The sequence below is a fragment of the Hipposideros armiger genome, unplaced genomic scaffold (genome assembly GCF_001890085.2).
Source record: "Hipposideros armiger isolate ML-2016 unplaced genomic scaffold, ASM189008v1 scaffold_111, whole genome shotgun sequence".
NCBI classification, from domain to species: domain Eukaryota; kingdom Metazoa; phylum Chordata; class Mammalia; order Chiroptera; family Hipposideridae; genus Hipposideros; species Hipposideros armiger.
Window position 1 is genome coordinate 1,977,116 of NW_017731461.1, and position 14,479 is coordinate 1,991,594.

General features: G+C 52.0%; 1 pseudogene; it reads left to right on the forward strand.

Annotated features, from left to right (window-relative positions):
- The first annotated feature begins 928 nt into the window (after window positions 1-928).
- Window positions 929-14,479, forward strand: part of LOC109385285 (V-type proton ATPase subunit G 1-like) — a 246,208-nt pseudogene continuing 232,657 nt past the window's right edge.

Below are 14,479 nucleotides of genomic sequence, written 5' to 3' on the forward strand. Positions count from 1 at the left end.
GTTCTGTGTGGCCCCACCAGGGACAATTGGGTTCTTCAGAAGACTGACAGAGTTCTGCCAAAGAGAAGGAAGAACTTCCTAATCACCAGAGTTGGGCAAAGAGGAAATGAGCTCAGGGTTTGGGGAGGTGTGCCAGTTAAGGCTGGATGAGCACTTGGTGATGATGTACTGATAGGTACACCTGCCTAGGGGTGGCATTTAGACTAGATTTCTTTAAAGGTTCTTTTCAAGTAGCAGAGACTAAAATTCCATGATAGTAGGGTCAGCTCCCAATCATGTCCAGTAAGAGAGGACACGAACAGATGGGTAGTTTACTGGAACAAATCATCTATTTTTGTTTTTAAAGGTGTTCTTTGTATGTCATGATTTAATTCTACCGATTTTATGCTTGGCTCAGATCTCCATTAACCTTAGTGTACGTGGGGTGGCACGCTGGTTCAGGAGTGGACCAGGTGGCACAGGGATGGCAAGGTACCTGGGCTGGAAGGAGGCAAAGCTAGCCTTGGGTGAAGGAAGAATTCCTGTCCTCATCCAATATTGGCCAAAGTGGTCTGTGGGACCAGAGCAGCACCAGTCAACGGAAGAACAGCGGACTTGGAGTCGAGGAGACTTGGGTTTCCATCTGGCTCCATCTCTGAATATCTGTGTCCAGACGAACGTCACCTAGTGTCTCTGAGCCTCAGTTTTTCCACGTGGGAAGCAGGGAGCCATACCTTCCCTGCTCACTTTTCAGAAGGGGTATGAGAATGGGAGAGGGGCGCTGTTCCTGGAAGGGAAGGGGCACCTTGGGCATCCCACAGTCTGGCCACCGAGGTGCTCTGCACGCATCCTTTCCGGGGGCCCACCCCCGCGTCCCAGGTCCCCTCCCCGCCGCATCTGTCCGGCCAACTGCGGTCGGTTGCGGAGCGCGGCGCTAGCGTCCCGGGGCGGGGCCTACGCACGGACGCGCGGCCAGATCGCGCCGTCTGCCTTTGCGGAGACTCAGCGCAGATGTCCGGCTCCGGACGCAGGTAATTGTTGACGGCTGAGCCAGATCTCCCCGCACCTGGTCCCGGAGTGAGGCAAGTCCGGGCGCGAGTGGCAGCGGCCCGCGTGGTTCCCAGCTCGGGCCGCGCTCTGCGCCTTTCTGGCTCGTTCAGCCTGTTTCCTTGTGTGAGCCTCAGAATAGCTAAGCCAGGAAGGTCAGGGCTTTATCGGATTCGTTTTACCAGCGTGCAAATCGAGAACCGGAGAGGTTAAAACTCTGGCCCAGGGTGCTGGAGCCACTCGATAGGAGACCTGAACTAGCCCTCAGGGTCGCCCGCCTCTTAATTCCATTTTCCTCGCATGACCCAGTGCCGGGCAGTTCAGCAAACATTTATGCTGGGCTTTCTATGGGTCAGGCACCGAGCCAATTGCGGGGGTGCTCACTGGGCTCCGACTTTGTTCATGGGAGGGTGCAATTTTAACTCTGGTGTTTTGGTCCCGATGCTCCCAGTGGTACCCCACATCCATTTCGGCCACCCAGCTCGCTGAGGTGTTTCTCCTGAGCCACAGGTTTGACCTGTTCACACACCTGATGATTTGTTGGGATGGAACTCCTTGCCTTGCTGTGCAAGGCCTTTCTGAATCTGGCTGCTGTTTACCTCTGCAGCTTTGTTCTCTCCATTTTCCAACCCCACCCTGAGTCTACTACACAGGTTTACCATCCAGAGCTCTGCAACGCTGCTGGGACCTCGGCGCCCCTTTCCAGCCCTGTCGTGGCTTTTCTAAACCTACTTGTATCATGCCCTGCACAAATGTGGCTTCTTCCCTGCAGCTTTCTTTGATTATCCATTCTCCCTGATTCTTTCCCACCAAGGAATGATTCACTTCCCTGTGCTCAGTGCCCTTTGCGTTGGCCTTTGTGATAAGTGCCAATGCTGCACCCCTTGCCGGATAGACTGTGGGCTCTTCAAGGCCTGGGTCTGGGTCTTATTAATTTGCAATGCACCGCACTCCCCCCAGCATGGTGCTGGGCACACGGAAGAGGCTCAGGGATATGAATGAGGTGGTGTATGTGAAACTGTTTTTAAAACAGTTTTTAAAAAGTTGAAAAAATGCTTACTGAATTAAAATCCTATGGAATAGAAGGTTCATCTCAACCCCCTAATTTTAAGTTCTAGATTATTATTATTTGTTATTTTTTTAGGGGGGAACAGTGTGTTTTTCCAGGACCCATCAACTCCAAGTCGATTCGTTGTTTCATTCTGGTTGTGGAAGTTGCATCTCAGTGGCCCATGTGGGAATCGAACCAGCAACCTTGGTGTTATGAGCACTGCACTCTAACCACCTGAGCTAACCGGCCGTCCCTAGATTAATTTTGTTATCAATCTAAAACCACAGTAATAACAATAGCTTAACATTTATTGATATTTTTGGGCTCAGTAAGCATTAGCTGTTATTATTGCTGCAAGAGGGATATTCACAGGTACACACGTCTTTCAATTTCTGTGCATTAATCACATGATCATTAGGACAATATTGAAATGATGTCACAAATCTTCAAATGTGCTTCAAGAGGTTTTCAACAAAATGACCCCTCACCTTCAACCCCCAAGTGCCTTTGTGATCTCTGGTTCTGAAGGGCCTGGGTGGATGGAGCCAGTGGTTGGCAGGTGTCCTTGCCAGGACAGGATATAAACCCTGGCATGGAATATATTCCATGCTTTGTGAATTTGCCCCTCCTTCCTAGGCATGGAACCAGCAGGCGTTTTCTTGCCTTTTAGGGGCAATGGGCAGTGAATCTACCCAAGCATGCTCAGGGATGGGCCAGCCTCATCCTGAGAGGGACACCCATGGGTGTCTTAAAGAGGAGCGTGCATCTCTGCGAGTCTATCATCAAACTTTTTATTCCAAGTCTGAGTGACACAAGGATTGTTGGATTAACGTCCTTTTGGCATTTGTGGAGGGCGCAAAATACAGAGGGTGCCAAAAAAAAATGTATACACATTTTAAGGAAGGAAAAAATGTATTAAAATTGTAATCCTCAACATATACCGATAACAAGAGATGAATACAAGTCATGTGTATACAATTTTTTTGGCACCTCCAGTGGAACTGCTCTTAGTAAATCAACAGAGACGATTAAAGGACTGCCGCTATGGCGGGCACCCTTTATGAGGCGACAAGCCAGGACGGTCATTTCTGGGTTTTGTCATGCTGCTCCAGCCCTGAAGGGAACCACAATCTCGTTTCTGAGTTGTTTCAGAAAGCCTGGGCTCCTCATCTTCTGAGTTTTAGCTTTCCAGTGCTCTGACCTGATTTGTTTTGTGTGCCTGTGTCTGTGGTGAGCCTGTGAGTGCACAGGTGAGTATGGGCACGCATTTCTCCCCGTGCATGTGGGTCTGTGGTGTCTTAAGATAAATGCAGTGTGTGTACTGCCTGTGTGTGTACAGTGTCTGTGCATGTGGGTGTGTGTATAGACACACACACACATTGGGGTAAATGTGGGTCTTTCTGGGTATACATCATATATAATGTATGGATGTGCCTCTATATGCAGGAGTCTGTATTTTTGAGTGTGAAAATGGGGCAAAATGTAAAACTGGGGTGTATTTGGTGTGGAGAGTTGTCCGAGTTTGTGAGCATGGATCTCTGTATGTTTACAGGAGAGTGTGGATGTGCATTTTTCAGCATGTGCCTTTGCCTGGGTGAGAGAGGGTTGGGGGTGAGTGTGGGTGCATGTGTGTGCATCCAGAAACGTGCAAGCTCTGCAGACAGGTCCCTGCATGCTTCGTGTGCCCAGCTCCAATGGCTCCTCCTGCCTTGGTTGTTGCCTCTGGTCCCTGGTGGTTCTGCCTTGCTGGTCCGTAGAGAGACCAACACCCTTCAAACCAGCTGCCTTGTTGGCTACAGCTCACTCAGTTGGCTTCCTGATGCCTGCAGTTGCCATGGAAACCAAAGTAGGTCTGTTTCTGTTTGCCACTGTGTCCCTGGGCTAGGGCAGCTGTGGGCCAAAGCCACCGTGGCGAGGGCTGGCCCCAGGGAAGAGAGGAGGGGTCAGGGGAACCCTCTAAACCTTCTCCTCACATCCTCCTGGGGCCTCTTTTCTGCTTCTAAACATGAGGGCAGGTCGCCGCTGTCAGACAACTAAAATCAAAACAAGGGCCTGAGCAGTTGACTTTCCTGAAAAAATAATCCTTTCCTGAAAAAAATAATTCAAGACATATGCTAATTCCACATTACTGTGCATGTCATTGGTACACCATTAATTCAGTGCCTAAAATAAAGTGGCTTTTAGGAGAGAGCTGGTACTATCTGATGGAAGAACTCTGTACATGCTTTTGTGGCCTGGTTTTATAATAGGCATCTGCTCTGAGTTCACTGCATTGGGAAAACTTGAACATAACAGTGTTAAGCATTGAAGAGATCACAGATCCTGTTTCATTTTGAAAAACTGAGTAGCAAGCACAAACTTAGCTGGGTAAGCAAAGAGCAATACATTGTTAGGGAGACACATAAAAGTGGCGAAACTATAAAGCAAAGCAAGGGAATGATTAATAGGAGAGTTAGGATAGTGGTTAACTCCAGGAGTTAACGTGGGAGGGTCACAGTGGGGGGACCTGGGGCTTCTAAGCCACTAACAACATTGTATGTCTTAACCCCGGTGGTGGGTGATTGTACTTTTTCACTGCACGTATATATTTATACTCTTCTGTATATGTCATACATTTGGCAGTCACAAAATCACCCATCCTGAGCTCATGGCCCTGGCTTGATTCAGGTGATAAGAGGTTGTATGGGGTCAGGGAAAGATGGTGGGGTGGGAAACACATTTTTGTGGCTTTTGGAGCTGTGTGACCTTAAGGAAGACAACCAACCTCTCCTGGCTGCAGTTTCTTTGTCTGTAACGTGATGAGTACACTGGACTTATTCATTCAATTAAGAATTAGTTTTGAGCTTTCTTTGTGCCAGGCACTGTACTAGGAAAACAAGCCATGTACAAATGTCACTGCAGCACGAGACAGAGCATGGTGAGTGTGGTGGAAGGGGCACGGACAGGGAGAGGCTTGGGAGGTTGGAGTTAGGAGAGACGCCCACAGGGGCAGTGGAATTGGGCCTTAAAAGATGGGCCAGATTTTAAGTGGCTGAGACAGGGAAGAGGAAGTGACAGAAGTGAAGGCTCAGTGCTGTCGAAGGGTGAAAGGTAATTAGGGAAGAGTACAAATGCCATGTGGCTGGAGGACGGAAGACTTAAAGGATGGATATGGCTTCTTTCAACATTAAAAGGAGAGACTCCCCCGACCAGGGCTGGGGAGGAAGACAGTTGGTCAGCTGGGGGCAGGGGTAGGGGAGAGGGAAAGGGAAGGCATCAGGTGATGTTGCCAGTTCTGTCCTGGGTTCAGGTGACCATTTGGTCCCTAGGACCCTGATGCTTAAGGCTGAGGGTCTCACAAGACAGTCTGGGTGTCTCTGCTCCCAGGCCTCTACATTGGCCAGGCTGTGAGAAAGGACTCTTTCTTCAGATGAAAACCCCGGGTGCATGAGGCCCCCACCAGCCCTTGCACATCCAGACAAGACCAGTGCCAGCCAGCTGCCAGAATGGGTGTATATGGAAGCAACAATCTAAGGAAATGTCCGTGGGGCCAGGACAACACTGGCCAGGATGTTTTGGTTGGCCGTCAGGCCTGGCCTTGCCCTACCCTACTCCTAGTACCCACGCTGACCTGTTCCCTCTAAATTTGGGCACATGGTAATAAGGGCAGGAGGCCTGGATTTTGGACCAGAGAAGATGCTGGGTCCACATCCTGGCTCCATTTCTTCAGAGGTGGGACAAATCTCCAGCCTTCTCTGATGGGACTCAGGTGAAGCCCCATGGACCAGTAATCACATCGGAACTTTCCACGTAGAAGGCTTGGCCCTTCCAGGTGGAACTAGTTGTTCGTTCCCTACCCGCGCTGGTTCGGTACTTTTCTTAGGAAACCATGCTGCTTTGTCTTGGTGGAGATGGTGTCTCTCACCATTGACGTGTGTAAAGTGTTTTTAATGTTGCAGGAGCTTAGTGTCAGGGCTCCAGAGCACCTTCTCCCTGGGGGATGCCTGAGTGATGACTCACTGAAGAGCCCCCTCCCTCCGCCACCCAAGCAAGGTCACCTGTGCTTGATTGTTCTTGGAGCACAGGACCTTTGGGGCAAATGAGCTCTGTGAGCAAGCTGGGAACTGCTGGCTGCCTTCGTTGGGGCCAGGAAGGCTGAATGACAGGGTTTCTCTAGACCAGCGGTTCTCAACCTGTGGGTCGCGACCCTTTTGGGTGTCGAATGACCCTTTCACAGGGGTCGCCGGGTACTCATATGTGGGCGTATCTGCATGTGGGCCTGGAGATGGTTAGAGGAGTGGTTTCTTGGTTCCTAGGACCATCGAAAATATGTGTTTTCCGATGGTCTTAGGCGACCCCTGTGAAAGGTTGAGAACCGCTGCTCTAGACTGTCTGATGCTCAGAATCCAGCACTGAGATGGAAGAGCCCCAGTCGGGGACCACAAACTCCAGGCAAGGTGGTGCCCACCCCAAGGACCATGACAACTCCAGGGCAAGGGTCACATGCCCATCATTCATGCATCCGCTGAACACATGGTTGGTTCATCCGTATTGAACGAATGCCTCTGGGGCACATTCAGTGTCTGATAGTCTTGATTTGGTGATTGGTGAAGATCTTAGGGGATAGCCTAGTGGTGTCAAAGGTCCACCATCACTACTGTTAGTGGCAGAGAGCATGAGTTTGGGAAACAGAGTTAAGTGTCTTGAGTCCTGGCTCTGTGACCTTTGACCTCTCTAATCCTGGTTCCTCGTCTCTAAAACGGTGCAGTGTCAGCACCTGTGTCCAGAACGTGAGGATTAAATGAGAGGGCTTGGTGCTGGGCCTAGCACACAGCAAGCAGCAGTAATTGCTCAGCACAGCAGCAGATGGTGGCACGGTCCCCGTGGCCCTTGGGGTGGGAGGGGTGCCGTGCAAAGCGGAGGCAGGAGGACGTGTTTGGCAGGAAAGCTGGTGGGCTCCTGATGAGGCTTGTTTGTAAGTCAGGTGAGGGCAGCAGGGAGTCATCAGGCCAGTGATGTGTGGAGCTCCTGGGGAGAGAAGAGGCATGTTTTGCACCAAGCGGGGCGTTTATTTGATCCATGCATTCCTTCATCCACTTATTCACTCAGGACAGGTGTACTAAGCACCCACTATACCAAGCACTACTCTGGGCCCCAGGCATACAGCAGTACCCGAAAAGGCAAAGCCCCCGTGTCGGAGGCACTCACCCTGGTGGGATCCAGTGGAATGCTTTCATCATCCAACAGAAGTGTTTGGAGCTCTTGTCCGTCGCATGATTTTGTATTTATCTGCCCTGTGCTTTCTCATGAAAGCCTTTTTCAGAAAGTTTTAACCTTGCCAAGGTGGACTATGAAGACAAGGGAAACTCGGTTCACATTTAGATAGGAGAGATGAGGGTATGGGAACAGGTCACATCATGAAAGGGGCAGTGGCATCGGCAGGGACTGCCCTGCCCGGCTGGAAGGCCTAGAACGAGAGGAATTTTCAGGTCAGTGCTGACGGGAGACTCAGGCTGGAATCCAGCTGAGCAATGGACCTTTCTCCTTCCTGCGCTTTCACCCGTCTGAGAGCTGCATCTCATTCATGGCCGACATGGCCATGGCTCGGCTGACTCCAGATTTTGCCCAGTTCTTGACTGTCACTGGCCTTACCGCCCAGCCTGTGGCCCCTGAGCCTTACCCCTAAAGCTTCCTTGCTCAGAAAAGAGCAACAGCATGAGAACCAGAGGGAACCACGCAGCATCTTGGAAATAGCTCTTCTCTCAAGGGTCGAGAATGAATCAAGGCCAGTAGAGTTGGCAATCATGAGGATCTGGTCTAGTATGGTGTTCTGGCAAATTTTTGGTTCCTATCTGCAAGGATGTGTTAATGGGTGGCTTAGGAGAGCCTCCCAAGTTGTGACACATCCACAGGGATGATGTCAGTAACTCTGAGAGTGAAGCCCTATCCTTGGGGTGATGGAGACGTGCTGTATTAGTCAGAGTTCCCCAGGGAAACAGAATTGATAGGAGATAGATTTATTATAGGAATTGGCTCACAGTTATAGAGGCCAAGAAGTCCCATGATCTGCCGTCTGCAAGCTGGAGACCCAGGAAAGTCGGTGGTGTAATTCAATCCAAGTCAAAAGGCCTGAGAACCAGAGGCTTCGATGTTTAGGGCAGAAGATGGATGTCCCAGCTCAAGCAGAGAGCAGTTTCACCCTTTCTCCACCTTTTTGTTCTATTCACACCCTCAACGATTGGATGCCCACCCACTTTAGTGAGGGTGATCTTTCCTCAGTCTGCTGATTCAAATGCTAATCTCTTTAGGAGACACCCTCACAGACACACCCAGAGTGGTGTTTTAGGGGGTCAAGTGGACACGTGAAATTAACCATCACACACACTCAGCCCCCCCTTCCAGCCTGGCTGGCAGCCTGGTTGCTAGAACTCACTTTATTCGTTCTCACTTCTGGGCCTTTGCTCCAATGCCTGCCCGTCTTCTCAGCCTAGCTGAGTCCTGCCCCAGAAACACTGGAGTTTGAAAGAACGTAGACTCTGAGGTCCGTGGACCACAAATGTAAATCTCAGTTCTGCCTTTTTCTGTGTGAGCTTGGGCGATTCCCATAAGCCCCAGGCTTCGGCCGCCTCCTAGGTGAGAGCAGACTTGCTGATGTAAGGACCCTAGGTGAGGTGGGTGGTGCCTGTGGTGCCTACAAAGTATGCAGCAGGCGGCTGGGCTCAGTGGCTTTGTTTCCTTTTGTAAAAAGGCAGGGTATGCAGACCTTATTTTAAATGTAGCTACTAAAAGTCCACCTCCTCCAAGATGTCTCCCAGGCCACCAGAGACCTCCTCCATCCTCATCCTCTGTTCTCTCCAGCCCTGTGCTACTCCTTAGACTCCAGGACCTTGGCCATGTCTGCCTGGGAGGCCAGCCCTGGCGCACGCGCATATGTGTGTCTGTGTGTCTGTGTGTGTTGGCGGGTGGTGGTGGAGTGTCTGTCACCTTTACTCGTCGTCGTGGAGCACGTACAGTACACGGAGAACGTTGGCCGGCTGCTGGTGGTGGACAGGAGCTGCCTGGGAGGGTTGGTCTTGCGGCTTTGGCAGCCAGGACAGTACCCAGGCTGGCTGTAGGGTGCGGGCTGGGGGAGCCTGTGGCCATCTTCCTGACTTGGTCCCCCTTCACGTCTCCGTTTGGGGGCCCCCACCATTTCTCCCTGACCTTGTTTCTCGTTGGCTCAGCCCTGTCCTGCTAACGAGCTGAGCCAGCCGCTCGGCACCCGCCTTCCGATGTGCTGACTCAGTCCTGTGGTTCCCGCTTCCTCTGCCCTTGTTTGAAAACGCCAAGTTAATTGCTCTCCAGCTTCAGGCTGCACTGGCAGGGGCACGGCCCCCCTTTCTTCTCCCGTTCAACAGGCCCTGGGGTGGGGACAAACCAGTGGTCTCCAGCCCTGGGCCTGCCCTCTGTGGATAGGGCAGTGCGGATGTCAGAGAGAGGGGCCGAGGGGCAGAAGGGAGAATGGGCTATCAGTTCATTAAGGACAAGTGGGGGTGGGGAGCTGGCACCCTTGGCACCTGGTATCTGTGTTTCCTGGCCCTCAGGATCCCAAAGATGCCAGCCACTGCCAGGATGGCCCTGGGGGGAGGGAACGGGGGCTATAAGCATTAGTGGGTGGCCTCTCAGATCTGTGCCCAGAGCTAAGGACCAGGAGAGGGAGACCTTAGGCCTTAGGTAGGGAGGAAGAGAAGGAAGGAAGAAAGAAGGAAGGAGTGAAGGAGGGAGGGATGGAATGAAGGCAGACAGGCAGGCAGGCAGGCAGGCAATGGTGATTCTTACACAGAGAAGCTCTCATTTAATTCCCACAGGATGGGCTTCAGATGCACTCTCCAGGGTGAGAGTCACAGCATTTAAGAACAGTGTGGCATCAGCCCTTACTAACCAGGATGGATGCCAGGCAGGGGCTGGGCAGGGTCCTGGTGGTCCCTGAGCTGTGCCAGAAGTTAACCCTTTGATTGCTGGGCCATCGGGAGGCAGAGAAGGAAGGGCCGGTGGTGGTAAATGTCCACCAGTCAGAGTGAAGCATTTCAGTATTTTGTTTAACAACGTAAGCTCCACAGCCAGGGCTCCTTGTCTGCTTTGCTCACTGATGTGTCCCAAGTGCCAAGAAGTGGCCTGGCACATAGTAGGGGCTCTAGCCTTTGTTGAATGAACAGGTACAGGTGGAACTGAATGTCAGCCTGGAGCTACCAGGTGAGGGAGTTGACCTCAGTGGTAAGTGGCAGCATGGTGACAAGTGAGGCAGGTGCCACGTGAGGATCTGAGGGGCAGCAGGGGTTACAGAAGGGCAGGGTCTAGAGGTGCCCAGTCCTGGGGAGGGCGCCTGAGGGACACTTCCTTCGAGACCTTGAATTTTGGGGTTCCTCTTCTGGAGATTGGTCTCTGGCCGCACCCAGGTTGACTGGGTGGTGTTCAGGGTTTGGGCGCAGAGGGTCAGGTAAGACCTCAGGACAGGAGGCCCTGGGGAGGCCTGGGATGATGTGCAGTCATTCATTTTTTTTTTTAAATCACTATGACAAAGGGAGAGAGGAGGAAGTAAATAGGATTAAAAAGGCAGCTTTAATCCTCTGCTGATCATGAAGGAATAAGACGGGTGAAAGAATATTTTCTGGTAAGGAGGTGGGCCCCCACCAAACATCTGTGGCAGGTGGAACCTCCTGGGGGACTGCCATGTGTTTCCAGGTGGGTTTTCTGGCTTCAGCGTCCTTGAAATGACCTGAGTCGGGGGAACAGGCCTTCTTGCCTTCTTTTTTCCCCCTCCTTCTCCCAGAGCCTAGGAAGGTTGGAGGGTATGTGGGAGAGTGGGACAGGGGTGGAAAGAGAGAAGGGGCATCGGGACACAAGTGGGGCCCTCCCTCTTAGCTTTGTTCTACCCATTTCTGTTTATCTTCTCTCTTAAAAGGGAGACATTTGCTGATCATCTGTCAGCCCCTCAGACCAGAGGCTTTACACAGACGGTGCAGCAGGAAGGAAGAATGGAAGAGAGAAGGTGCACAGGAGAGTTCCCAAGTAAGTGGGACATCTATGGATTATAGACCCCAAAATACGCCATTAGCATTCAGGACCCGGGGGACCTCGGTGGACCTGGCTAGTTTCAGTGCTTTCCAGGGCCCTGGAGTGAGTCCAGCCTGAGCAGGCCACACTCCCCTCCCCACCCTGGCTGACTTGGGGGCTGCCCTGTCACGTGCTCCTTCTCGTTTCCCTCCTTGGGTCTCCAGCCAGCCTGCCGGCTTGATGAATTAGCCCCATAGATATTCCGTCGGGAAAGCAAACACATATCATATATATCTTTGACAAGTTATTATTCTCCCTTATCAGGATTCGGGTGCATCCCGCGCCCGCCATTACTCAAACTGCACACCCGCCCTGCCTGGGACCGGGCACCAAGCCTGCTACTCGGCAGTACCGGCCAGGCTGGCTGTGTGCCCTGCCCTGCCCGTGGGTTGTGTTGTGTGCCTGAGTGTGTAAGCGTGTGTGTGTGTGTGTGTGTGTGTGTGTGTGTGTAGCTTGCACCCATCCTCCAGGCCAGAACCTGAGCTGGAGCTGTCTTGACTCCCTTTTGGCCCAGTGGCGTGACGGGACATCTTTTCTCAGGCAGAGGCTGGGTGCAGCCCAAGATGAATCTGGTGGACTTCTGGGCCTTTGGTTCTTTCACTGGAACCAGGAGCAGGAGTTCTGTCCCAAGGAATGTTCTGGTTTAGGCCTCACCCATGTCTGCTTTGTGGGGTTAGGGGTTGGTACACCCCCCCCCCCCTTTGCTGCTGGGCCTTTCCCTGGCCTGCTGCCGGGACTGACTGTTCAGCCACTTCCCATCATCCCAGAGCTTCTTGGAGCCAAAGGGGCTCCTTAGGGCCAATGCCCGTGGCCCCTGTGGTGGCTGAGGCCCAGTGGCTGGCAAGGGCGGCCCGATGAATAAGATGTAAGTGAATATTAGCGCTCTCAGCCTGGCCGCTGGGTTGTGATTTGTCATCTTTTCACCCAGCGAATTCCCATTTCCCTAGAGGCAGGCTCCATATTAACAAGTCTTCTACTTAGGAATATAAATGGGGCATTTGGAATTGCTCCTGACAGCCTGAAGGCCGCTAATGCACTCAGGTCTTGGGGTGGGGTGGGAGTGGGGCACTGGGTGTGACTCTGAGGTGCCCTCTGGCCAGCCAGGGAGGGCCTCCTGCCCTGGGAGTCAGCCTGATTCTGATGTTGGGATGTCCCTGCTGCCCTGACTTCTGCTGGGCTGGGACTGGCCGGCTCTGGATTTCCACCCCACTGCCCCTCAAAGCTGAGGGGAACTGTGAGGGGAGCTGCTTTCCCATCTGAGACGCAGCTGTCCACCATCTCAGTACAGAGAGAAAGGTAGTACAGACTGAGGCCGCTGTCACCTGAGAGCCAGACCTTCCTCCGTAAGAGTTGATATGCCTTTGCAGCTTCTGTTCCTTCTCCAGCCTCACTGTGTGCATCCCTGGGAGACTTCCTTTCCCTCACCTGGCCCAGCTGCCTGGCCGGCCCCTCAGGGCGTACTGCATCATGGAGAGGGTGGGAAAGGAGTAGAGGAAGCCTTGCTATAGGCAGGTATTGCTGTGGCTTCTGTGCGTGTCTGGGCTGAGTCCTCAGGTACAGTTGATATAGCCAACAGAGTAGGAGCCTGTGCCCAGGCCTGGGTGACGCTCTGCAGGTGGATACCAGAGACACACATGACCGCATACCTGTCCTCAGAGGCTCCCAGTCTGCTGCAGGGACAGCTCCGGGAGGAGGAGGAAAGACTGGTGGCCCTGAAAAGGCTGGGCCTGCATGGTATTCACTGCAGCAAATGAGGGCAGGGGAGACTGTCAACTAAGGGGGTGTGGTGGGGGGAGGGCTCGGAGAAGGCTGCCTGGAGAAGGGAGTGCTTGGATGGGTAGGATTCCAGTGAAACTTGCATTTGCCTGAGGAGAGGAGTGGGTGAGAGTGTTGAAGGGAGGGCACAGGCCAAGTGTGGCGGGTGCTGTGGACACTCACTCAGGGTTCCAGCCATTTCCCTAGGGCCAGAATCCTGCCAGCGAGGGGAGCCTTCCTCCCGACTTCTAATGTCCTCATCAATTGGGGGGGCGGGGGGAGAGGTGGGGGGAGGATGGGAGGCAGATGAGGTGAAAAAGTGCGAGTCTGGTGTGGTTTGGCCTTTTGGGGCCATAGCATCCAGGCCACCCAGCTCCTGTATGTCGGTAAAGTCTCCGATGCTCAGAGGCCTGGTGCTGCCTAGGTAGGTGTGCCCATCAGGCAGTTTCCCTGCTTCACCTGGGACTAGGTTCTGCACCCTGCCTGGGCGGGTGTGGATGTATTGGTTGCAGTTGTCATCACGACCACTAGAGGGCAGTCCCAGCCCACGTTTCTCTTTTTCCTGAAAGCAGAGGGCCAAGGCAGGGATGGGAGATGGGAGTAGGGGGTGGGGGTCGCCAGCGCTGGTGTCTAGGCTGGAGTTCCTTGTGATGGGAATGGAGGTGCCTGTCCTATACCCTCTCTGAATTGGGGCCTATTAGTGCCTGAGCTCTTCAACCCCAAGTTAGGGAGGTAAAATCAGTGGATATCTTGAAGCCATGGGAAAAAGGCATTTTGTTTAAACATTTAATATCTACAATCCTAATTTTAGGGCTTTTTACAAAAAAGCGTTGTGAATGGTAAAAGACTTTGTAGAAGACCGCACAGCTGGTGGTCAATGTCACCGGCTTTGGTACCAGGCTGCCTGGTTGGAATCTCAGCCCCACCACCTAATTACTGGGTGACCTTAGGCAGGTTAAATAACACCTCCAAGCCTCAGCTGCCCATCTGTAAAATGGGGATTATAATGCCTACCTTGTAGGTTCACTGTAAGAAGAAACACAGTAGGGGTCACTTAGCATTTGCCTGGAACATAGTAAGTGCTCCAGTGCAGCTCTTCCATTTTCTTTCTTTCTTTCTTTTTTTTTGTGCTATTGTATTTCTTTTCTTTTTTCTTTTTAAATTAAAATTTATTGAGGTGACAATGGTTAGTAAAATTACGTAGGTTTCAAGTACATAATTCTGTAATGCATCATCTATATATCACATTGTGTGTTCACCACCCAGAGTCAATCAGTTCTTTTTCCATCACGGTATATTTGATCCCTTTTACCCTCATCTACCACCCCCGCCCCCGGCTCTTGCACTTTCATGGTAGGCAATTACATTTGATTTAGACAGAGCAGTAAAGGCCCAAATTTATTTTATTGATTGATTGATTGATTGTCAAATTTTATTTTATTTCATTTATTTATTTATTTTTTAAAGATTTTTATTGAGGAATTGGGGGGATGGGAACAGTGCTGGGGAATTGGGGGAAGGGGAACAGACAAGTTGCTGTCCTTTTGTTCTTCAGTCTAGTTGTGGAGGACGTTG